We start from the raw sequence: 25,963 nt of genomic DNA on the forward strand, positions 1-25,963 counted from the left end.
TATGCATTAGTATACTGTATTGGTGTTTTTCTTTCTGGCTTACTTTACTCTGTATAATAGGCTCCAGTTTCATCCACCTCATTAGAACTGATTCAAATGTATTCTTTTTAATGGCTGAGTAATACTCCATTGTGTATGTGTACCACCGCTTTCTTATCCATTCATCTGCTGATGGACATCTAAGTTGCTTCCATGTCCTGGCTATTATAAACTGTGCTGCGATGAACATTGGGGTACACGTGTCTCTTTCAATTCTGGTTTCCTCAGTGTTTATGCCCAGCAGTGGGATTGCTGGATCATAAGACAGTTCTATTTCCAGGTTTTTAAGGAATCTCCACACTGTTCTCCATAGTAGCTGTACTAGTTTGCATTCCCACCAACAGTGTAAGAGGGTTCCCTTTTCTCCACACCCTCTCCAGCATTTATTTCTTGTAGACTTTTGGAACGCAGCCATTCTGACTGGCGTGAAATGGTACCTCATAGTGGCTTTGATTTGCATTTCTCTGATAATGAGTGATGTTGAGCATCTTTTCATGTGTTTGTTAGCCATCTGGATGTCTTCTTTGGAGAAATGTCTATTTAGTTCTTTGGCCCATTTTTTGATTGGGTCATTTATTTTTCTGGAGTTGAGCTGTAGGAGTTGCTTCTATATTTTTGAGATTAGTTGTTTGTTGCTTAATTTGCTATTATTTTCTCCCATTCTGAAGGCTGTCTTTTCATCTTGCTTATAGTTTCCTTTGTTGTGCAGAAGCTTTTAAATTTAATTAGGTCCCATTTGTTTATTTTTGCTTTTATTTCCAATATTCTGGGAGGTGGGTCATAGAGGATCCTGCTGTGATGTATGTCAGAGAGTGTTTTGCCTATGTTCTCCTCTAGGAGTTTTATAGTTTCTGGTCTTACATTTAGATCTTTAATCCATTTTGAGTTTATTTTTGTGTATGGTGTTAGAAAGTGTTCTAGTTTCATTCTTTTACAAGTGGTTGACCAGTTTTCCCAGCACCACTTGTTAAAGAGATTGTTTTTAATCCATTGTATATTCTTGCCTCCTTTGTCAAAGATAAGGTGTCCATATGTGCGTGGATTTATCTCTGGGCTTTCTATTTTGTTCCATTGATCTATATTTCTGTCTTTGTGCCAGTACCATACTGTCTTGATGACTGTGGCTTTGTAGTAGGGCCTGAAGTCAGGCAGGTTGATTCCTCCAGTTCCATTCTTCTTTCTCAAGATCGCTTTGGCTATTCGAGGTTTTTTGTATTTCCATACAAATTGTGAAATTATTTGTTCCAGCTCTGTGAGGAATACCATTGGTAGCTTGATAGGAATTGCCTTGAATCTATAGATTGCTTTGGGTAGTATACTCATTTTCACTATATTGATTCTTCCAATCCATGAACATGGTATATTTCTCCATCTATTAGTGTACTCTTTGCTTTCTTTCACCAGTGTTTTATAGTTTTCTATATATAGGTCTTTAGTTTCTTTAGGTAGATATATTCCTAAGTATTTTATTCTTTTCGTTGCAATGGTGAATGGAATTGTTTCCTTAATTTCTCTTTCTATTTTCTCATTATTAGTGTATAGGAATGCAAGGGATTTCTGTGTGTTGATTTTAAATCCTGCAACTTTACTACAGTCATTGATTAGTTGTAGTAATTTTCTGGTGGAGTCTTTAGGGTTTTCTATGTAGAGGATCATGTCATCTGCAAACAGTGAGAGCTTTACTTCTTCTTTTCCAATTTGGATTCCTTTTATTTCTTTTTCTGCTCTGATTGCTGTGGCCAAAACTTCCAAAACTATGTTGAATAGTAGTGGAGAAAGTGGGCACCCTTGTCTTGTTCCTGACTTTAGAGGAAATGCTTTCAATTTTTCACCATTGAGGATAATGTTTGCTGTGGGTTTGTCACATATAGCTTTTATTATGTTGAGGAAAGTGAAAGAGGAGAGTGGAAAAGTTGGCTTAAAGCTCAACATTCAGAAAACTAAGATCATGGCATCCGGTCCCACCACTTCATGGGAAACAGATGGGGAAACAGTGGAAACAGTGTCAGACTTTATTTTTCTGGGCTCAAAAATCACTGCAGATGGTGACTGCAGCCATGAAATTAAAAGATGCGTCCTTGAAAGGAAGGTTAGGACCAACCTAGAAAGCATATTCAAAAGCAGAGACATTACTTCGCCAACAAAGGTTCGTCTAGTCAAGGCTATGGTTTTTCCAGTGGTCATGTATGGATGTGAGAGTTGGACTGTGAAGAAGGCTGAGCGCCGAAGAATTGAAGTTTTTGAACTGTGGTGTTGGAGAAGACTCATGAGAGTCCTGGACTCTCAATGGACATGGATGGACTCGATGGACGTGAGACTCAGTGAACTCCGGGAGTTGGTGGTGGACAGGGAGGCCTGGCATGCTGCGATTCATGGGGTCGCATAGAGTCGGACACGACTGAGCGACTGATCTGATCTGATCTGATGTCCCTCTATTCCTGCTTTCTGGAGAGTTTTTATCATAAATGGATGTTGAATTTTGTCAAAGGCTTTCTCTGCATCTTTTGAGATAATCATATGGTTTTTATTTTTCAATTTGTTAATGTGGTGTATTACATTGATTGATTTGTGGATATTGAAGAATCCTTGCATCCCTGGGATAAAGCCCACTTGGTCATGGTGTATGATCTTTTTAATGTGTTGTTGGATTCTGATTGCTAGAATATTGTTAAGGATTTTTGCATCTATGTTCATCAGTGATATTGGCCTGTAGTTTTCTTTTTTTGTGGCATCTTTGTCAGGTTTTGGTATTAGGGTGATGCTGGCCTCATAGAATGAGTTTGGAAGTTTACCTTCCTCTGCAATTTTCTGGAAGTTTGAGTAGGATAGGTGTTAGCTCTTCTCTAAATTTTTGGTAGAATTCAGCTGTGAAGCCGTCTGGACCTGGGCTTTTGTTTGCTGGAAGATTTCTAATTACAGTTTCAATCTCCGTGCTTGTGATGCATCTGTTAAGATTTTCTATTTCTTCCTGTTTCAGTTTTGGAAAGTTGTACTTTTCTAAGAATTTGTCCATTTCTTCCACGTTGTCCATTTTATTGGCATATAATTGTTGATAGTAGTCTCTTATGATCCTTTGTATTTCTGTGTTGTCTGTTGTGATCTCTCCTTTTTCATTTCTAATTTTATTGATTTGATTTTTTGCCCTTTGTTTTTTGATGAGTCTGGCTAATGGTTTGTCAATTTTATTTATCCTTTCAAAGAACCAGCTTTTGACTTTGTTGATTTTTCCTATGGTCTCTTTTGTTTCTTTTGCATTTATTTCTGCCCTAATTTTTAAGATTTCTTTCCTTCTACTAACCCTGGGATTCTTCATTTCTTCCTTTTCTAGTTGCTTTAGGTGTAGAGTTAGGTTATTTATTTGACTTTTTTCTTGTTTCTTGAGGTATGCCTGTATTGCTATGAACTTTCCCCTTAGGAGTGCTTTTACAGTGTCCCACAGGTTTTGGGTTGTTGTGTTTTCATTTTCATTCATTTCTATGCAAATTTTGATTTCTTTTTTGATTTCTTCTGTGATTTGTTGGTTATTCAGCTGCGTGTTGTTAAGCCTCCATATATAGGAATTTTGAATAGTTTTTCTTCTGTAATTGAGATCTAATCTTACTGCATTGTTGTCAGAAAAGATGCTTGGAATGATTTCTATTTTTCTGAATTTACCAAAATCAGAAAAAGGTGAAATTCATTGTTTTGGGATGAAATGTCCTATAGATATCAATTAGGTCTAACTGGTCTATTGTGTCATTTAAAGTTTGTGTTTCCTTGTTAATTTTCTGTTTAGTTGATCTATCCATAGGTGTGAGTGGGGTGTTAAAGTCTCCCACTATTATTGTGTTATTGTTAATTTCTCCTTTCATACTTGTTAGTATTTGTCTTACATATTGCGGTGCTCCTATGTTGGGTGCATATATATTTATAATTGTTATATCTTCTTCTTGGATTGATCCTTTGATCATTATGTAGTGACCTTCTTTGTCTCTTTTCACAGCCTTTGTTTTAAAGTCTATTTTATCTGATATGAGTATTGCTACTCCTGCTTTCTTTTGGTCCCTATTTGCATGGAAAATCTTTTTCCAGCCCTTCACTTTCAGTCTGTATGTGCCCCCTGTTTTGAGGTGGGTCTCTTGTAGACAACATATGTAGGGGTCTTGTTTTTGTATCCATTCAGCCAGTCTTTGTCTTTTGGTTGGGGCATTCAACCCATTTACGTTTAACATAATTATTGATAAGTATGATCCCATTGCCATTTACTTTATTGTTTTGGGTTTGAATTTATACACCCTTTTTGTGTTTCCTGTCTAGAGAATATCCTTTAGTATTTGTTGGAGAGCTGGTTTGGTGGTGCTGAATTCTCTCAGCTTTTGCTTGTCTGAAAAGCTTTTGATTTCTCCTTCCTATTTGAATGAGATCCTTGCTGGGTACAATAATCTGGGCTGTAGATTATTTTCTTTCATCACTTTAAGTATGTCTTGCCATTCCCTCCTGGCTTGGAGAGTTCCTATTGAAAGATCAGCTGTTATCCTTATGGGAATTCCCTTGTGTGTTATTTGTTGTTTTTCCCTTGCTGCTTTTAATATTTGTTGTGTTTGATCTTTGTTAATTTGATTAATATGTGTCTTGGGGCGTTTTGCCTTGGGTTTATCCTGTTTGTGACTCTGGGTTTCTTGGACTTGAGTGATTATTTCCTTCCCCATTTTAGGGAAGTTTTCAACTATTATCTCCTCAAGTATTTTCTCATGGTCTTTCTTTTTGTCTTCTTCTTCTGGGACCCCTATGATTCGAATGTTGTAGCGTTTAATATTGTCCTGGAGGCCTCTGAAATTGTCCTCATTTCTTTTAATTCGTTTTTCTTTTATCCTCTCTGATTCATTTATTTCTACCATTCTATCTTCTAATTCACTAATCTTAACTTCTGCCTCTGTTATTCTACTATTTGTTGCCTCCAGAGTGTTTTTGATCTCATTTATTGCATTATTCATTATATATTGACTCTTTTTTATTTCTTCTAGTTTCTTGTTAAACCTTTCTTGCATCTTCTCAATCCTTGTCTCCAGGCTATTTATCTGTGATTCCATTTTGATTTCAAGATTTTGGATCAATTTCACTATCATTATTCAGAATTTTTTATCAGGTAGATTCCCTATCTCTTCCTCTTTTGTTTGGTTTGGTGGGCATTTATTTTGTTCCTTTACCTGCTGGATATTCCTCTGTCTCTTCATCTTGTTTAAATTGCTGAGTTTGGGGTGTCTTTTCTGTATTCTGGCAGTTTGTGGAGTTCTCTTTATTGTGGCGTTTCCTCGCTGTGTGTGGGTTTGTACAGGTGGTTTGTCAAGGTTTCTTGGTTAGGGAAGCTTGTGTTGTTCTGGTAGGTGGAGCTGGATTTCTTCTCTCTGGAGTGCAATGAAGTGTCCAGTAATGAGTTATGAGATGTCTATGGTTTGGGGGTGACTTTGGGCAGCCTGTATATTGGAGCTCAGGGCTGTGTTCTTGTGTTGCTGGAGAATTTGCTTGGTATGTCTTGCCCTGGAACTTGTTGGCCCTTGTGTGGTGCTTGGTTTCAGTGTAGATATGGAGGCATTTGATGAGCTCCTGTCAATTAATGTTCCCTGAACTCAGGGTTTGGACTTAAACCTCCTGCTTCCAGTTATCGGTCTTATTTTTACAGTAGTCTCAAAACTTCTCCTTCTATACAGCACCATTGATAAAACATCTAGGTTAAAGATGAAAAGTTTCTCCACAGTGAGGGTCACCCAGAGAGGCTCACAGCATTACATGGAGAAGAGAAGAGGGAGGAGGGAGTTAGAGGTGACCCAAATGAGATGAGGTGGAATCAATAGAGGAGAGAGCAGGCTAACCAGTAATCACTTCCTTATGTGCACTCCAAACTGGATCGCTCAGAGATGTTCACAGAGATATACAGAGAAGAGAAGAGGGAGGGAGGAGACAGAGGTGGCCAGGAGAATAAAAGGAGGGAATGAAAAGGAGAGAGACAGATCCAGCCAGTAATTAGTTCCCTAAGTGTTCTCCACCATCTGGAACACACAGAAATTCACAGAGTTGGGTAGAGTAGAGAAGGGTTAGGGAGGAGACACAGGCGACCTACTGGGAAAAAAGGAGAGTCCAAAGGGGGAGACAGCAGTCAAGCCAGTAATCTCACTCCCTAGTAAAAAATGGGTACTGAAGATTGGGTTCTTAAAGGTACAAAATTGGTAACAAATACCTAAAAGCAAAAATTAAAAATCTAGAGTAGAGTTCGGAATTTCAAAAATACAATGTTAAAGAAAAGAAGAAGGAAAAGAAAGAGAGAAAAAGAAAAAGAAAAAAAAAACAAAATCACAAAAATTATAAAGAAAATATAGGTACAAAATTGATAACAAATACCAAAAAGCAAAAGTTAAAAAATTTAGAGTTTGGAATTTCAAAAATACATGTTAAAGAAAAGAAGAAGAAAAAGAAAGAGAAAACAAAAACAAACAAAGTCACAAAAATTATAAAGAAGATATAGGTACAAAATTGATTAAAAAAAAACACCAAAAAGCATAAATTAAAAATCTAGAGTAGAGTTTGGAATTTCAGGAATACAATGTTAAAGAAAAGATGAAGACAAAGAAAGAGAGAAAAAAAAAGTCACAAAAGTTATAAAAAAAAAAAATAGGTACAAAATTGATAACAAATACCAAAAAGCTAAAATTAAAAATCTAGAGCAGAGTTTGGAATTTCAAAAATACAATGTTAAAGAAAAGAAGAAAAAAAAATCACAAAAGTTATAAAAAATATATATATGAAGTTTGCTTTGTTTAAAAAAAGGGTCTTTTTTTTTTTTTTCAAAGTAATAGTAGGTTATAAAAGTGAAAATTAAAGGAGTAATAGAGGACTTAAAAATTTTAAAAAAATTAAAAAAAAGAAAGAATGATTGTAAAAATAGTAAAAATATATATAGGATTTTCTCTGATATTGTTGTGGGTATTGTGGGTTCCGTTCAATTTCAGCTAGTTCCTTGTTCCAGCTTATATTTCTCAAGATCTATAGGCCCCTTCCTATGTATTCGGTACTAACCACGGGGTTTTAATCTATTGCCTGTGGCTTCCAAGGCGGTTCCCACTGTTACAGCTTCTTCTGTTTGCTGGTCTCTTCGGTGTCCTTTCCGCCCTGATACAAAGGGGGCAGTGGTGGACACCTTTTTTTTTTTTTTTTTTTAAGGCTCACTTGTTCAGTCGTGCTGTGGGGAGGGAGGGACGCTGCAAATAAATAAGACTGGCATGTGCTCGCAGTGCCTCAGCCACACTGGGCCTGCCCCCGCTCACGGCGCTCGTAGCCTCCCTGCCCACACTGCTCAGGCTCTAGATCACTCTGCCGGGAACCATCCGCAGCTGGCCTGGGCTGCTTGCACCTCCCAGGTCTAAGCCACTCAGGTTCAGGCACACGGGTGGTCCTCAGAGGCACAGACTCGGTTGGGCCTGCGGTTTGTGCCCTTCCCAGATCCGAGCAGCTCAGACAAGACAAGACATATACTTGTCTTTCAATGATGAGGTGTTTGGCGAGTGTGGTTGCTGCGACTTATCACCTCCCCACCGCTCGGTTATCTGGGTGTACAACCGGCGCACCTTCTCAGGCGGATGTTGACTGTCCAGAACCCCAAGAAGTTTTAGTTAGCAAAGAAGCCTGCTTTCAGTTTTGTAGATAATGTCTCTCTGGGGCTGCGATTGCCCCCTTCTGGCTCTGGCTGCCTGTCACCGGAGGGGGACGGTCTGCAGCCGGCTATCTCTGTACAGTCCTTTGTTCTGTGCGCGGGCCTGGCGGTGTCTTAGGTTAGGGCTGGCTTTTCGCGTGGTAGATATCCCACAGTCTGGTTTGCTAGCCCAAATTATTTCGCTCAGATAGCGCTTGGGGTATTCAGACCAGATCCTTACTCTAAGAGATGCAGCCCACGCCGCGCCTCCCTGCCCAGCCCCCACTTGCTAATGGCGGATGCAGGCATTTGCGCTGCTTCTCTGCTGGGGGAGTTACCGTAGGGCTCGTAATCTGTGGGTTTTAATTGTTTATTTATTTTTCCTCCCTGTTATGTTGCCCTCTGTGCTTCCAAGGCTCAGCACAGATTTGGCAGTGAGAAGGTTTCCTGGTGTTTGGAAACTTCTCTCTTTTTAAGACTCCCTTCCTGGGTCGGAGCTCCATCCCTCCCTCTTTTGTCTCTTTTTTTGTCTTTTATATTTTTTCCTACCTCCTTTTGAAGACAATGGGTTGCTTTTCTGGGTGCCTGATGTCCTCTGATGGCATTCAGAAGTTGTTTTGTGGAATTTACTCAGCATTTAAACGTTCTTTTGATGGATTTGTGGGGGAGAAAGTGTTCTCCTTGTCCTATTCCTCTGCCATCTTAGCTCCTCCCCCCAAAAAACCATTAAATTGTTTTAATGCTAAAGTGCTAGAGATAGTGACTTCATAGACCCATAAAAATAAAATTTTAAAAAATATTATCAACAGCTTTCCACACAAATAACCAGAGTTAAATTCTGCTCATCAGTTGTTGCTTTGGGTAATCAATTCTCATCCTGCTGGGTTGTAGGTCATGGACCTTTGTTTCTGAACTAGAATGGAACCTGGGTATAATGACTCCTCAACTATTAAGGTCTGAAAGTTGCCTGAGTGATGACAACTTGGAAACCAGCACATAGCAGTCCTATTCTTTGAAGTATCAAGTAGTACCTGACACAGTTCTTTCCATGAAGCATTGGGATGATCCTTTTACAGTTTCATACACAAATTCCAGATGTTGCCTGTAGCAGAGCCTTCAGGCAACCATCAGAGGGAAGCAAAAACATATTTGATAATGATACTAAATGACTAGTCAATTTATTATAGTCACTAATAATATCAGAAGAGTAATGTTGTTTACTGGGGTACAGTGCAAAGCGTGAGAATTTGATCAGTGTTTCTCAGGAGAGGAAGAACAAACAATAAAAAACACAGTTGTCTACAAATCTCCCCGGTATGTATGTAGATTATATAATCCCTGAAGTATTTCTCTCAATAATATTTTAGGTCTACAATCTTAAGCATCCTTTCTTACTTAGTTCTTGTGCAGGTGTTACAACTGTATTGAGATAATTTTAAAAAGTATGGAACATAACAAACATTTCTAGTGTCTCTTTTTATAAAGTGAAAGAACAGATTTGTGTGAATTTCCAGGGGCTTTCTGAGAAACATAAAAGATAATTTCAGGTGTAAACATTTTTCTTATACTTTATAATTTTTTGCAATATATAAAGGGCCTGATCTTGAAACAGTAAAATCACAAGATTTATCACAAGGCATTTGGCCACTAGATTAATATAGAGACACGGGTGCCTTGGCAGCACAACTGTAAGGAATTTAGCTCTTTCATATGTGAGGCAATTTTGTTCTATTTTTAATAATGAAGGGCATGATAAAGCCATTTCAAAGAAAATAAAATCATTTTGGTGGGCCATGGAATCTCTGCTATCTGAGCAGACTGCACAGAAGGTAAAAGATGATCATTTATCATTCCACAGTGAGGAAGCCATATTCCGGTTTGGCATTAATACTTGGCAGTTAATGCTTCATATCATTTTTAAAATAAACACCTCAAACTAAGCCAACTTTGGCAAAAATATTTACACAACCCTTTGTGCCTTTACAGATCCAGTATTTGCAGATCAAGACAAGTAAAATTTCCCTTTCTGCATTCATTGCAAACACTGTCATACTCATTCAGGTTCTGCTTTTCTCTATTGTCTTTCAAATTATGGAATAAGGAGAAACTTTAAGACTACTCTTTTATATATTAACTAAAAAGAAAACACAAACTTCATTATTTTGTCTACACATTTATGCTTCTCAGTCACCATTTTCCCCAGGATAATCTCTGTTCATATTAATTAAACCATTTAACCAAAAGAAGTAACATCAATTTAAAATAAAATGCCAGGTGATAGTTCATTGAGAAAAATCTAATATTCAAGCATGTTAGCAGATGATCAAGACTCATAAAGACATATAACACAATTTTCTACTGCCATATATATTTTTTATATATTTTTAAGATGCCAAAATGAGCATTTTATTAATATGATCCGAAGGTATAGTCTCTTGACACATATAAAAATAAAAAATCAAATGTGTTGTTAAAACTATGGTCAGTAATCAATGTTTTAGCATTCATTATTATGAGAAAAATAAACAGCTATCCAAATAATATTAATTTATTAACTTTATTTAATATTTAATCAAAATTTAGGTTATTTATGATCTTAGATTAATGTTTGAACTGATGCACAATAAATTACCCCTATAAAAGTATTTTTTAAATGTTTATAAGAATTGTTATTCAAATTTGTTGAACACTGATTCACATTTTTTAATTCTTTGATATTACATTAATGAGTAATGTTAGCTCATTTGATAAGTAAACCTATATAAGACATTTAGAAAACTCAGATTAAAGACCACATTTCATGATGACAAACTTAAATCTTATGAAAACAAAATGTATTCTTGTACAACACTTAATAATGATAAAACAGAGAAAATGCATAATGCTGTTTTGTTTTGTTAGACCAAAATTATTAAACCATTTCAATTTTCTCCAAAGATACATCTTAATTATATTAATCTGATTCATTCAATGTTTCTGAGAAAACAGTTTCAGTAAGAAGGACTTTGTTTCAAGTCAAACATTTCATAATATTAAAAATTCTGTTTCCTTAATTGATGCAAATTTTGGAAGTACTCTTTATATATTAGTATGAATAGTACTCATTTAAAAGATATAATAAACACTGGGCTGGATGAAGCACAAGCTAGAATCAAGATTGCTGGGAGAAATATCAATAACCTCAGATATGAAGATGACACCACCCTTATGGCAAAAAGTGAAGAAGAACTAAAGAGCCTCTTGATGAAGGTGAAAGAGGAGAGTGAAAAAGTTGGTTTAAAGCTCAACATTCAGAAAATGAAGATCATGGCGTCCAATCCAATCACTTCATGGGAAATAGATGGGGAAACAGTGGAAACAGTGGCTGACTTTATTTTTGGGGGCTCCAAAATCACTGCAGATGGTGACTGCAGCCATGAAATTAAAAGATGCTTACTCCTTGCAAGGAAAGTTATGACCAACCTAAATAGCATATTAAAAAGCAGAGATATTACTTTGCCAACAAAGGTCCATCTAGTCAAGGCTATGGCTTTTCCAGGGTCATGTATGGATGTGAGAGTTGGACTATAAAGAAAGCTGAACGCCAAAGAATTGATGCTTTTGAACTGTAGTGTTGGAGAAGACTCTTGAGAATCCCTTGGACTGCAAGGAAATCCAAGCAGTCCATCCTAAAGGAGATTAATCCTGGGTGTTTATTGGAAGGACTGATATTGAAGCTGAAACTCTAAAACTTTGGCTACCTGATGCGAAGATCTGACTCATTTGAAAAGACCCTGATGCTGGGAAAGATTGAGGGCAGGAGGAGAAGGGGATGACACAGGATGAGATGGTTGGATGGCATCACCGACTCAAGGGACATATGTTTGGGTAAGCTCTGGGAGGGACAGGGAGGCCTGGCATGCTGCGGTCTGTGGGGTTGCAAAGAGTTGGACACGACTGAGTGGTTGAAATGAACTGAATAAAATAATTTATTAATATACTCCAGATATAGCAAAATATTTCACACTTGTCCAAAAAAAGGTAAAGACTTTCCTCAGTGACAGACCTGAGACATGGAGAAAGCTTATGGCTTTAGAATTGCAACTTCAGCCACAGATAAAGATATCTAGTCATGACCTTAAAGAACTACTCTCCTTCTGACTTCCCTCATTCTTTATGACAGATTCTGGCAGGGTAGGAACAGAAACGCAGATGTAATTGATATGGTGTAGGGGAATGAACTATGAAATTGGTATTGACATATATACAGTACCAAGTGTAAAACTGATAGCAAATGGGAACTTTCTGTATAGCACAGGGAGCTCAGCTTGGTGTTTTATGATGACCTAGAAGGGTTGCATTGAGGGGTAGGAGGGAGGCCCACAAGAGAGGGGATATGTGTAAACATACATCTGATTCACTTCATTGTACAGCAGAAACAAACACAACATTGTAAATCAACTATGTGTGCATGCTAAGTCGCTTCAGTTGTGTCTGACTCTTTGCAACCCTATGGACTGTAGCCTGCCAGGTTCTTCTGTCCATAGGATTCTCCAGGCAAGAATACCGGAGTGGGTTGTCATGCCCTCCTCCAGTGGATCTTCCCGACCCAGGGATCAAACCTAAATCTCTTATGTGTCCTGCATTGGCAGGTAGGCTCTTTACTGCTAGTGTCACCTAGGAATCCCTATACCCTAATTTAAAAATAAATAAATAAAATGATACAACTTAAAGAAAAAAAGAACAATGGAAAAGAACTACTCTCCTTGCCAGTGGGCACAAAATTCTTAATTCTTAGAACTCATAAATAGACAAAAAAATATATACAAAGAAAAATAAATACAGACTTACCTGTCATCTTTCATTGACAAAAGATTGCTCTCCATTATCTGACAGAGTCACTGATGGTCAACCACAACACTAAGCTTCCACCCATAGTTCCCACAGTGGAAAATAACTTTTTGATCTGCATGGACCAGAAACAAACAGAAACTTAAACCCCCATAATATTAATTAAAAAACAAACAAACAAACAAACTTAGAGATGCCCAGAGATAGCAAAATTACCATAAGTCCAAAAAAAAAAAAAAAAAAGGTGCTCAAGCTTAAAAGGCCTTTAAGTGCACACACTTCTCCAGCAAGAGAGTTTACTTGCTCCCAACAGGTGGGGCCACTTGGATATTTCAGTGGATGACCTACAGAAGTGCTAAACTCTAATTTTCACAAGACTCAATAACAAGACTTCTATGTAAATATAAAATGAGAGTTTTTACATATTTTAACGTGTTAATGATGGAACTAGAGATATTGAAACTGGAAAGATATATAGATAGATATATACACCTATAGATAGGTATATATAGATATACATATATAGATACGTAGTTGGAAAGTAAGAAAGCTAAGAAGTAGAGATAGTAGAAGTATAGATACACACTTTAATAAAGAAATGTTGGATAAGATAGCTGGATTAAATGTAACTGTTATGGCAAATAGAACCGCAAAGTGTAACTTTTATTATTATTTGTTCTACTGGGTAGAATTTATTTGCATCTCTACCTGACAAAATTCTACTAGTTGAATTGTAACTTCACTGTCTTCAATCTTTAATGCTTTGATAAACCAATACTTGGGTCATGAGTACAGCTAAAGAATACATCTTTAACATAATATTTGAATTCTAAATTCTAATTTCTAAACTGTATGTTATTAGTATTCTATCAAGGCATAACAAATTACTTAATGACTGAAAACAACATTTTTTTTTTACTATCTAAAAATTTCCATGGGTCAAGTGCCCAGGAAAAGTTAGTACAATCCTCTCTCTGTTCAGGATCTCCTACAGCTGTAGTCAAGGTGTCAGCTGGCCACATTCTTATCTGACGGTTTCATTCTTATCTGATTGAACTCATTTCCATGCTCATTCGGATTGTTGGCAGAATACATTTCCTCATGGCTGTATACATAAAGGCCCCCAATTCTTACAGTTTGTTTACTGGAAGTCAGATCCTAGAAGTCATCCATAATTCCATGCCATGTGGCTTTCTCCATATGTAGTTCATAACATGGCTCTTTGTGTCCTCAAAAAGAATTCTCTAACTCCTAAGGTATATTATGTAATGTAATATAACCATAGTCATGACATCCCATCACCTTTGATACATAATGTAATCTAATCAAAGGAGTGTTATCACATCACCTTTGCCTTTTGGGTTAAGAAATAATTTAAGGATTCTGCTCACATTCAATGGAAGGAAATTTTAAGAGTGTTATTCACTGATGGGCCACTTTAGAGTGTGCCACACAAATGTATAGTTCTTTTAAAATCACATAGCTTTGATAATTTTTAAGGATTTTTTATGACTGATGCTATCACACAAAGATTAGAAGACACAGAAAGAATCACTGACACTATAGATAAGTAATATGGTTATTAACCATCCTCATCAACATGGCATGAAAGTAGATTTAATTCTCTATTAAATCTATTGCTTTGGTTATCAATTTAGTCATCTATCCAAATGATGCTATTGAGTACTTAATTATATACCAACTATCAAGTGCTAAAATACAAACATGAATGCAACTAAAGTCACCACCCTCAAAAACTCACAGTCTGCTAAAATATTCAAATATGGGAGGAAGCAATTATAATGCAGTATAGTGAATCTTATGGATTCACTTACACTGAATCTTAATGGAGATGTTTATGTGCTGGCACAAAGGAGTGGAATACTGAGCCTTCCTGGTATTAGGAAAAGCCTCACTGGAAAAGTGTATTTGGAGCTGGGTTCTTAAGGATAAATCAACATTCCCAGGAAGGTAGGGAGAAGGTTGCATTGCAGTGATGAATCTTCAAGTTTAGCAGAGATAATAATACACCAAAGCATGGGACCAAGTCATACATTGGTATCCTCAAGGAACAGACTGACATAAGGAATTTTGAGGAGGTATATTACTTATAAAGTGGCCCAACATGCAGAAGCAAGGTGCTGGAATGAGAGAGATGATATTAGAATGCAGCAATTAAATAATTTATGTGAGAAATAGGAGTTTAGTTCTGTTAGGACCTTCTTAGGAAAGAAATGAATGCCTCCCAGTGACTCCAGCGATTGAGAGTTCTTCAGAAATGTTTAGTCCCCCTCACTCGGTAGGTTGCTTGTATCTGGGTTAAAGATGGTACCCATGGACTAGAAAAAGTCTTAAAGCATAAAGAAAAACTTCTTATGGCTGACATAATGATATTCCAAATGAATTCTCACAAAACTGTCTATGGCATCTACAGGTGAAATTAGAAGTGGGCACCGAAGATCTCTGCTACTGAGATTAAGCTAATAAGTTGCATACAAAAATCTAGTAGAACTGAATTAATGAGTATGGGATGGAAATAGTGTAGGAAGAGTTCTGAATGACTGTCTAGTAAGATGTGAAGGGACAGATAACTTGGCCCACAAATAAGATGGAACTAGGAGTTGGGGGGAAAAAAATGGTAAAGACCTAATAGAAGCAGAAGAGATCAGGAAGAGATGGAAACTATACACAGATGAACTGTAAAAGGTCTTAATGACCTGGATAACCACGGTGGTGTGGTCATTCACCTAGAGCCGGACATCTGGAGTGTGAAGTCAAGTGGGCCTTAGGAAGCACTACTGCCAATAAAGCTAGTGGAGGTGATGTGATTCCAGCAGAGCTATTTAAAATCCTAAAAGATGATGCTATTAAAGTGCTATACTCAATATGCCAGCAAATTTGGAAAACCCAGAAATGGCCACAGGACTGGAAAACGTCAATCTTCTTCCCAATTACCAAGAAGGGCAGTAGTAAAGACTGTTCAGACTACTTGACAGGTGCACTCACTTCCCATGCTAGTAAGGTTATGCTCAAAATTCTTCAAGATAGACGTCAGCAACACTTGAATAAAGAACTTCCAGATATACGAGCTGGGTTTAGAAAAGGCAGAGAAACCAGAAATCAAATTGCCAACATTCACTAGATCATAGAGAAAGCAAAGAATTCCAGAAAAACATCTACTTCCATTAAATTGACTACACTAAAGACTTTGACTCTTTATGAGTCAAAAGAGATGGAATACCAGACCATCTTACCTGTCTCCCGAGAAACCTGTATGTGGGTTAGGAAACAACAATGAGAACCTTATATGGAACAACTGACTGGTTCAAAATTGAGAAAGAAGTACAAGAAGGATATTTATTGTCACCTTTTTTTTTTTTAACTTATAAGCAGAGCACACCATGAGAAATGATGGGCTGAATGAATTACATGTTGGAATCAAGATTGCTGGGAAAAATATCAGCAACTTCAGATATGCAGATGATACTACTCTAATGGCCGAAAGCAAAGAGGAACTAAAGAGCCTCTTGATAAAGGTGAAAGAGGAGAGAGAAAAGCTGACTTAAAAGTCAATATTAAAAAATCTAAGATGATGGTATCAGGTCCCATCACTTCATGGCAAATATAAGGGGAAAAGGTAGAAGCAATGACAGATTTCCTCTTCTAGGGCTCTAAAATCACTATGGATTGTGACTGCAGTCATGAAATTAGAAGATGACTGCTTCTTAGAAGGAAAGCTATAACAAACCTAGACAGTGTATTAAAAAGAAGAGACATCACTTTGCTGACAAAGGTCTATATAGTCAAGGCTATGATCTTTCCAGTAGTCATGTATGGATGTGAGAGGAGGACCATAAAGAAGGCAGACCACTGAAGAACCGATGCTTTCAAACTGGTACTGGGGAAAACTCTTGAGAGTCCCTTGGACAGCAAGGAGATCAAGCCAGTCAATCCTAAAGGAAATCAACGTTGAATACTCATTGGAAGGACTGGTTGATGCTGAAGCTGAAGTGCCAGTATTTTGGCCATCTGATGCTAATAGCCAACTCATTGGAAAAGACCCTAATGCTGGGAAAGATCGAAGACAGAAGGAGAAGAGGGCGACAGAGGATGAAATTGTTAGATGGCATCACCAATTCAATGGATGTGAATATGGGCAAACTCCAAGTTATGGTGGTGGACTGGGAGGCCTGGTGTGCTGCAGTCCATGATGTTGCAAAGAGTTGGACATGATTGGTAACTGAAAAACAACAAAAAGAGTTGGACATTCTACTAAATAACTTACCAGTATTGATATATTGATTATTTTCTTCCATTATGCTTCAATGTTTACATTTCTTTACTGGTTCTAAATGTATATATAGTGTACATATTATACTAAGCATATACTATTTAAAATACCCTGCAAAATATCATTTCTAACTGTTTGGTAACATTTTTCTTTGGTAAATGTCTTAATTTACTTAATTATTTTTAGTGAAGTCATTCTCATTTTTTCAACTTTTTATCTATCTGAAAGACAAGTAACTTTAGAAATAAATTATTTTTCATTCTTTCAGATTATTTCCTTAGAATAGGTCTCAGAATTAGGATTTTTGGCTGAAGGTTATTGATAGTTTGAGTGCTAAAATTTTCTCTTACATTTTTCTGAAAAAAATAAAACAAGCTATAGTTAAATCAAGAATAGATGAAGACAGTAAGGACCATATCGATGAAAGTAACAGTGATTGTACAGATAATTGAGTTGTAGCTCTACTTCTAAGATTACCCACACCTCATGAATCTCACCTCCTAGTTTTCACACTTTTGTATAATTTCCTTCCCCTTGGATCTAGGATGGTTTTCATTTGTATCAGAGAACATGATCCATATCATGCTGTATATCCTGAATAGCTGGTTTAAAATATTATAGCTTACTCTGGCCTCAGGCTTCTTATTCCAAGGGAAACCAGCCTTCACCTGAGAAGTCTGTGTACCTGAGACTGTCACATTGCAAAAAGATCAAGCTGCCAAGTGGAAAGGTCAACTGTAGTGTGAGATGCCTGGCTACTACAGGCTATTCTTAATACTGTAGATGAGGCACAACATATGTGTAAATCTAGAAGAAATCATATTAGATGTCCATACCAGGCCAGCCTTCAGATAATTCCAGCCCAGCTGCCAACTGATTGGAAAGACATGAAGGGCTCTATGTAGGAACTGCCCCCAGTGAGCTCAGTCAACACACAGAACCATGAGAGATAAAAATGAATCATTGCTTTGAGCCATCGTTTTGTGGTATTTTGGTAATTGATAATCAAAAAATAATAATGGTAAAACAATGAAAACCAAAATGTATTGAGGATTTACTCTGTTCTAGGCATGACACACGCAGAAGGCAATGGCACCCCACTCCAGTACTCTTGCCTGGACTATCCCATGGATGGAGGAGCCTGGTAGGCTGCAGTCCATGGGGTCACTAAGAGTCGGACACGACTGAGCAACTTCACTTTCATTTTTCACTTTCCTGCATTGGAGAAGGAAATGGCAACCCACTCCAGTGTTCTTGCCTGGAGAATCCCAGGGACGGGGGAGCCTGGTGGGCTTCCGTCTATGGGGTCACATAGAGTCGGACATGACTGAAGCTACTTAGGTTAGCAGCAGGCATGACACGAGTAAATTATTACAAACATTAATTTACTTAATTCTCTAGCAATCTTATGACATGTACTTCATAATTTTATCTTTAATAAGTAAGGAAATGTAGGTTCAGAAAATTTTTGTAACTTGCTAAAGGTCACACAGAAAATGAGAAGTAAGAATGGGCCTTTAACTTACTTCAATCTGAAATTAACTCTGCTTTTAATCATCTTGGTTAAAATGTCTATAGTAATGTTTCTTATCAGCATTTATATTTGCAAACTTTTATTGGTAGAAAATGAATCTACATTTTGATTTTAGGTATTATATCTTTACTTTTTAAGTGATGCATTTTTCAGTCTAGATAAACAGGAAATGGATCTGTGAACTAATAATAATATCAATAAAGTAATAATACTAAGTACTTACATAAGCTACTTTTCTAAATGCTTTTTGATGACTTAATTCTCCCAATACTCCTATGATAGGAACTCTTACCAGCCACATTTACAGGTAGACATTTGAGACATAGAAAGACTCAGTCTCTTGCCCAACTCTAAGTAGCAGAGTCAGGCTCTGAACTTATGCAGCCTGCCTCTAAAGTGTAGTGAAAGTGTTAGTTGCTCAGTCGTGTCTGATTCTTCTCAACCCCATGGACTGAGCCCACCAGGCTTCTCTGTCCATGGAATTCTCCAGGCAAGAATACTGGAGCGGCTAGAGCAGTCTACATATTAATATTTAAGTTAGCAGTGTATACTGTGCTGTGTAAATATACTATACTTTTAATATTTTAAGCAAAAATTATTGCTCTCTCAAAACTGATTGAAACCATTACAAAGTACTAAGTCTTAATTTTTGAGAAATCAGTAAGTCACAATAGCCACAATATGGAAGCAGTCTAAAAGTCTGATACTCACTAATACATGAAAACATAAAGAAAATGTGATCCTGCCACATGCAACAATGTGGATGAATCTTGAGGACATTATGCTAAGTGAAATAAGCCAGTCACAGAAGAACAGATACTGTATATGAGATATAAAATAGTTAGACTCATAGAGATAGAGAGTAAAATGGTGGTTGCCAAGGACTGGGAAAAAGGAAACGAGGAGCTGCTGTTTAACAAGTATAAAGTTTTAGTGATGCAAGATGAATAAATTCTAGGGATCTACTGCACAACCCCAAGTTTATTATTTACAATACCATGTTCTGCATCTAGTTTGTTAAGAAGGCAGAGCTCCTGTTAAGTATTCTTACCACACAAAAAATAAATAAATAAAAGAATACATTTCATGTGATACTGGAGACTATATGCTTGGTGGTTAAAAATTAATAACCACCTAATTTAGAGGATACATACAAATGATGTCATGGGTACAAAGCATATCGATGTCAGGTAACTTTTAATCACTATCTTCAGTAGTCTCAGGAGAGAAGGCTATTTTTATTTTGTTATTGCCCTTTGCTGTTATTTGAATCAAAATAGAAAATGAGATCCTGATAAGTTTGGAGGATATGTAACATGTACCTAAGGAACTATAAAAATGAAGTCCTATCAGCCTAACTTAATTTCTAATTAGTACATAATTAATATTATATAGTGCTTCATTGATAGTCTGCTGTGCAGGCAGCAAAGGCTCCATGTTTAGTGAATGCAGATTTATGACTGGAGATGAGGAGTGAACCAAGAGACTGAGTTATCCTTAACAGCATTATTGCTTGGCTCTCCTGTGTCCTTGGTGTCAAGAAGAATAGTACTATTTCCCCAAGACTGTTATTGATGAGGCTTAACATTTTTGGGTTTTTTTTGAGCCTAGTAAATGGAAGAGCAGAAACAATGTCAGGCTGAAGGATAATACTGAATCCCATTTAGAAGATTTCATGTATAAAGACATCTGCCTGACTAAATACTCCTTTTCCTGGAGGTCTCTTGTTTTGTTTTCTATTTTACACCTAGGTTTGCCAACTGTGTTCTTATTGTGTGTGATTACATCAGTTTATTTGAACTGCAAACTACCTTTCTAAGAAAGAGTAATTCTACTTGTAGGATCTCCCTAACAAAGCACCACAGATAAGGTGGCTTAAACAGAAGTTCTCTTTGGCTTATAGATGGCTATCTTCTCCCTGTGTCTTTGCATGGTCTTCCCCCTATGTCTTAATTTCCCCTTTTCTCCCATTGCAATGACTTTATTGAACATTAATTACATCTTTAAATATCCTATCTCCAAATACCTTCGATTTCAACATATGAAATAGTGGGGGCGGGGGGTAAAATTCAGCCCATGAGCCCTCCCTCCACTGTGGCTCAATCCTATTCTCCATAGATGCTCATGTATCCTATAAATTAAGGAACCCACTACTTAGGATGCTGATCCTGTGGCAAATCCTTCTTTTCCCTTAAATCAGTGAATACATAGATGTCAAAAATGGCCAGAAAGGAAAAATTAAGTGAACACATCAAATAACAAGTAAAAATAAGAAGCCAAACTGAAAATTTTGGCTATAAAATAATGCTATAAAGGATTTGATTTATAAGGTGACAATGGCCTTTTCTTATTCTAGGAAGATGTCATTAGGTTGCTTTATGGTTTCTTTGGGAGGTAAAAATCTGAGTCTTTTAAAATCATTTTATTCCCTCCTCCTAATCAAATAAATTGTAAAGCTTCCTAATTTGCTTTTTGAGCACAGTTCTGCATGGAGATTTGTTTAATAGCAAAGACTTCTATCACAGCAACTACTAATGGAAGCAACAGGGATGCAATGAAGAATTTAGCAACAGAACATTAAAACTTTCTTTTGTAACATTTAATTACTTTTCTTGAAATATTGGAGCAATTATTTTGGTTTACCCATGAAAAGCCCTGGTGTCCTGCCTCTCCTTGCTGCAATCATTTTGCTGCCAAAACTAAATTTTCGAACTTTCATGAAACACTGAACATCAGAAACTGAAGGCAACAGCATGAGTACAAAGCATTTTTGAACATCAAATTGGAATAATCAAAAATTTGTGTAGGACGTATTTACTGATTTTTAGAGGAAATGAATTGCCTAAACATTTTTGTCACTCCATGTATGTATCTTTGAATTTTCAAGGCTTCTCTTATGTTTACCCTCATTATTCTTAGGTGGAGTCTAATGTGTTTGATTTTTTCCATATTTGTTTTCGGCCGTGGTTTTAAGTGAATATATATGCTATGCTAAATCACTTCAGTCGTGTCCGACTCTGTGCGACCCCATAGACGGCAGCCCACCAGGCTCCCCCATCCCTGGGATTCTCTAGGCAAGAACACTGGAGTGGGCTGCCATTTCCTTCTCCAATGCATGAAAGTGAAAAGTGAAAGTGAAGTCGCTCAGTCATGTCTGACTCTTAGCGACCCCATGGACTGCAGCCTTCCAGGCTCTTCTGTCCATGGGATTTTCGGATTACCTAAACTCTTGGACTCATGAATGACATCGATTATCTTCTAATGAAGTCTTACACTTCACATATTTTTGCAGTTACAAAAATAATTGTGTGCAAGTGAACAAACTATTTATCTTACTTTAAATTTTAGTTAGAGACATGACCCAATAATATTGCAAGATTCTCTGAGAATTTCATACTATGGAAATATTATAAAACCTATAATGGCAGAAGATAGACATTAAGGCCCAAAATTGCAGCTTAGCCTGAGGATGGCCTTTATGAATCCTAGTAATGAAAAAAGATGTTTCTGGAAATATGATGCCTTGGGTGACAAATGGAATTTTCATTTCTACAGGATACAAGAAAACTTATTTTCACTGTTTATGATGTAAGAATCCAAAGTATATACAATGTAATATTGCATGCATTGGTGCCATGCTGAAGAAAGAATTTCTACTTTGAGAAACTTAGTGTTGCCCAAAATATAGAAACTAATTAACATAAGATAACATTTAAAGTTCATTTCAACAATGCAGCTATTATTATGTCCAGCTTTGAATTTTTATATATAAAAATACTGCTGACAAGTGCTCAGTCATGTCCAACTGTTTGCAACCCCATGAACTGTAGCCCACCAGGCTCCTGTGTCCATGGGATTTTTCCAGGCAAGAATACTGAAGTGGGTTGCCATTTCCTTCTCCAGGGAATCTTCCCAACCCAGGGACCGAACCCACATCTCTGGCATCTGCTGTATTGGCAGGTGGATTCTTTACTGCTAGTCTACCCCAGAAGCCCCAAATGTTATTTTAAAAGGCAAATAATATCTCCTTAAAATGCATTTCTGTGATTTATTAAATGAAGGTAAAATATATTATTAATACATGGACTTGAACCATCAAAAAGTGCATTGATCATGCTAAAATCATTGTATGAATTTGTAATACTCTAGTTAAAAACTCATTATAGAGAAATATTTAAGCTTATTTTAAAACATTGCATTTAAAACTCCAGATACAATTTTATTGCCATATTATTTATAAAATTTATTTTATTAACTGTTTTTATAGAATCATAACTTCAAGGTTTTAATATATCTGAATATTCATTATTCACCCACTGTATTTTTCATACCTATTGCTCAACTTAGAAGGAGAAACATTACTCTTAGTGTAGATTCTTTTACCTTTGGACAAGAATAAAAATTCTTTAAACTAAGCTAGAATCAGCTTATCAGTATTAATAGCCATTGCTTTTAGATCTTTCCCATATAAATGCATTAGGTGTTAAAAAAATCTCTTAAAATATATGTCATATACCTTTGTTAATTTTTTCATCCCAACATATTTACTGCACTTATGAACCAAACTCTAAGCTTAGATTTTAAAGACAAGGTAGGCACAGACTTCATCTCTAGAAATATAAAATTATTATAGCCGATTAATAGTTAACTCTACATATTTTCCTTCTCAGTTTCTCATTAAGTATCTTGGTCAACTCTTTTTGAGTGAGGAAATGGCAGCCCACTCCAGTATTCCTGCCTGGAAAATTCCATGGACAGGGTAGCTTCATGGGCTACAGTCCATGGAGTTGCAAAGAGGGGGACAAAACTGAGCATACATGCAGGCACAATAAATAATTATAATCCTGTCCCCAATTAGCTTATTAATGCTTCGTTACATTTCCCTCTCTAGTTTCATCGTATCTTTTTTTTCTTGTTTCCTTCTTTCCTTCCTCCCTCCCTTCCTTCCTTTCTTCTTCATTCCTACTTTTTTTTTCTACCTTCTTCTGACTAGTGATTACTTTTCATCAGTATGAATTCATTCATTTTATTTATCATTTCATTTTCTTCATGGCTTGTGCAATGGTACTGATTTTCCAATTATTTTCAATCAAGATGTGGTTGTTCTTTTATTTTTTAAAAAACTCTCTGAATTTATCCAGTTAAAAACATTTTGTATGTTAAAAAAATAGAAAAACTGTATGAAGGGATATAAGGGAGATCAACCCTGAATATTCACCCCAAGGACTGATGCTGAAGCTGAAGCTCTAGTATTTTTCTCATGAGATGACTGTTGAACAAATGATTCATTGAAAAATCCCTGAAACTGAGAAAGACTGAGGGCAGAAGGAGAAGAGGGCATCCAAAGATGAGATGGCTGGATGGTATTGAGAGAGTCAGTTCCTAGGCAAGTTGATAAGGAGTCTAGGGGTCCCCAAGGAGAGAGGGGTCTGGAATTCTCAAGGAGGAAGAAAGGACAAACTTTTTTTCTTTCTCCACATTCCTTAGGATTATATAACAATAATGCATCCTGCCTGAGGACAGTCTCTGGATTAAACCTTCTGTTATCTTAAAATGTAAATTATGGGAGTAGACCTGGTCTTTACAAGGATGTATCCTGCATGAGGACAGTGTTATCTTAAAACGTAAATTATGGGAGTAGGTCTGATGAGGTCTTTACAACCTTCAGACATTCTTTGGATTATATAACTTCATTGTTAACACTAGCAAGCGGGTACTCTTTCTGCCCCCTTCTGATGCCTATGTCAGAAGCTTTCTCTATCTCCTTTATACTTTAATAAAACTTTATTACACAAAAGCTCTGAGCGACCAAGCCTCGTCTCTGGCCCCGGATTGAATTCTTCTCCTCCGGGGGCCAAGAATCCCGGTGTCTTCGCGTGATTCAACAACAACCTTTCAGTATCACCGATTCAATGAAGATAAACTTGGGCAAACTCCGGAAGATGGTGAGGGACAGAGGACCTGACATACTGCAGTCCACAGGGTTGCAAAGAGTCAGACACGACTAGGCAACTGAACAACAATAGTCTCATTGTATCAACATAATTACATTTACATCCTTCAAATTAAGGAATATGAATGAATTAAACTCCATTCCTGCACATTTGCAGTAGTATATAAGAAATTAATCTGATGACAATAGTAACCTTGTAATTTGAGCTCCATTTTCAATTGATTGTGTATGGTGGTCAAGAAAACCCATTATAAAACAACTTGATGTTTAAAAAGCAATGGACATTATGTATATTCAAATAATTGACTGATGAAATGTAATTCTCTTTTATTGCTTAATACACTTGACATTTTCTTAGTAAGTTTGTGCAAAACCACATTTCTGATTGTAATTATCAGTGAAAGCTCGAAACTTCAGTATTGACTAAAGAGAGAATTTAGGAGAAAAATATATGGAAATGGAAAAGTGCCCATGCCCTTGAACTGTGGCAATGGACTGAGGAAGAGTCAAAATGTGCTAATATTGGAATATGCTAATCCTTTGAATACTACTTAGATAGGCTTTTCCATTGCCGCTGATCAGCACAATGGCTTCAGGAAGACCATCCTGATGAGACTGCTATTTGACTGTATCCTCCAAATTGCATCCTACATAAAATTCTTTCTCTATTCTTAGGTTCAGATCAATTTGATTTGATAATGCACTTCACATAACTTTGTACATTTCTGCTAATCCCTCTGCAGAAAGTAGGGGAGACTGGAATATCTCAATAAGTAACTGGCCTTTTCAGTGAAAAAATAAAAAGAATTTGCAGTTTAAGATGTCTTAAATTTTAGAAAAAAATAAGTCTATATTAAAATAAATGAATGATTTACAGTGTATAAAATAAATTACTTTGGAGAATAGCAAAATTGGTTTGCTCTTCTTTTCTTAGAGAACACAGAGGAATGAGTGTGTCATGCTCAAGGGAAAGCACTCAGTTGAGGTCTCCTGTGAAGTAAAACTTTTCCTTTGGGATGTGGGAAAGATAAGTAAAGAAGCAATAAGCGGTAAGCTGACATTTGGGGAAACTGTTTATCGGTCTGGCGTAAAGGGAGTTTTACCTTTCACTTAAAAGTTACGAGTCTTGCAGGGTTGTGAACTTGCTTCTGAATGTCCCTGCTCTGTTCAACGACATACCCTCCTCTGGAGTCACTAGCCCAAGTGAAGTCAAACACAATAAAAAGCATGATGTTTGATCTTAAGAGGAGACTTGATATACTTGATATATTTGATATACTGTCTCCCCTGTCTGTTACACCTCATACTTCTATGACTCTAAATGTATTTTTAATGCATTACATATAAACTAGCCTCCTAACATAGAGTGCCCGACATCTTCCTCTTTACTAAGGACAAAAATATCACTTTCATTGCATAATCTTCAGGGAATAAAATCTCAAAGGAATACATTTGGTTGGTAGAAAAATGTAAAGCTCAGTAGCATTGCTCGTTAGACAGTAAGTAACCAATCATTTTTGATTATATCATTTTTGGAATTACTAATACATAAAAACATGTATCTGATTCCAAAATTAAGTATATAGCAAACTTTCCTCTGATTAGCAGTAAAGTCACTGATATTGAAATATGTGTACAGTAATACCAAAAATC

At 36.7% G+C, this 25,963-nt stretch overlaps 1 long non-coding RNA gene across 1 annotated transcript in view; it reads right to left on the reverse strand.

Moving 5' to 3' along the window:
• LOC123328094 overlaps positions 1-25,963 on the reverse strand; it is a 418,849-nt gene that overhangs the window by 330,100 nt on the left and 62,786 nt on the right. Inside the window, exon 6 of the long non-coding RNA XR_006542859.2 lies at positions 12,533-12,647. This is a non-coding gene — a long non-coding RNA (uncharacterized LOC123328094). The remainder of the gene's footprint in view (positions 1-12,532; positions 12,648-25,963) is intronic.

Source organism: Bubalus bubalis, chromosome 11 (assembly GCF_019923935.1).
Source record: "Bubalus bubalis isolate 160015118507 breed Murrah chromosome 11, NDDB_SH_1, whole genome shotgun sequence".
Lineage (NCBI taxonomy): Eukaryota > Metazoa > Chordata > Mammalia > Artiodactyla > Bovidae > Bubalus > Bubalus bubalis.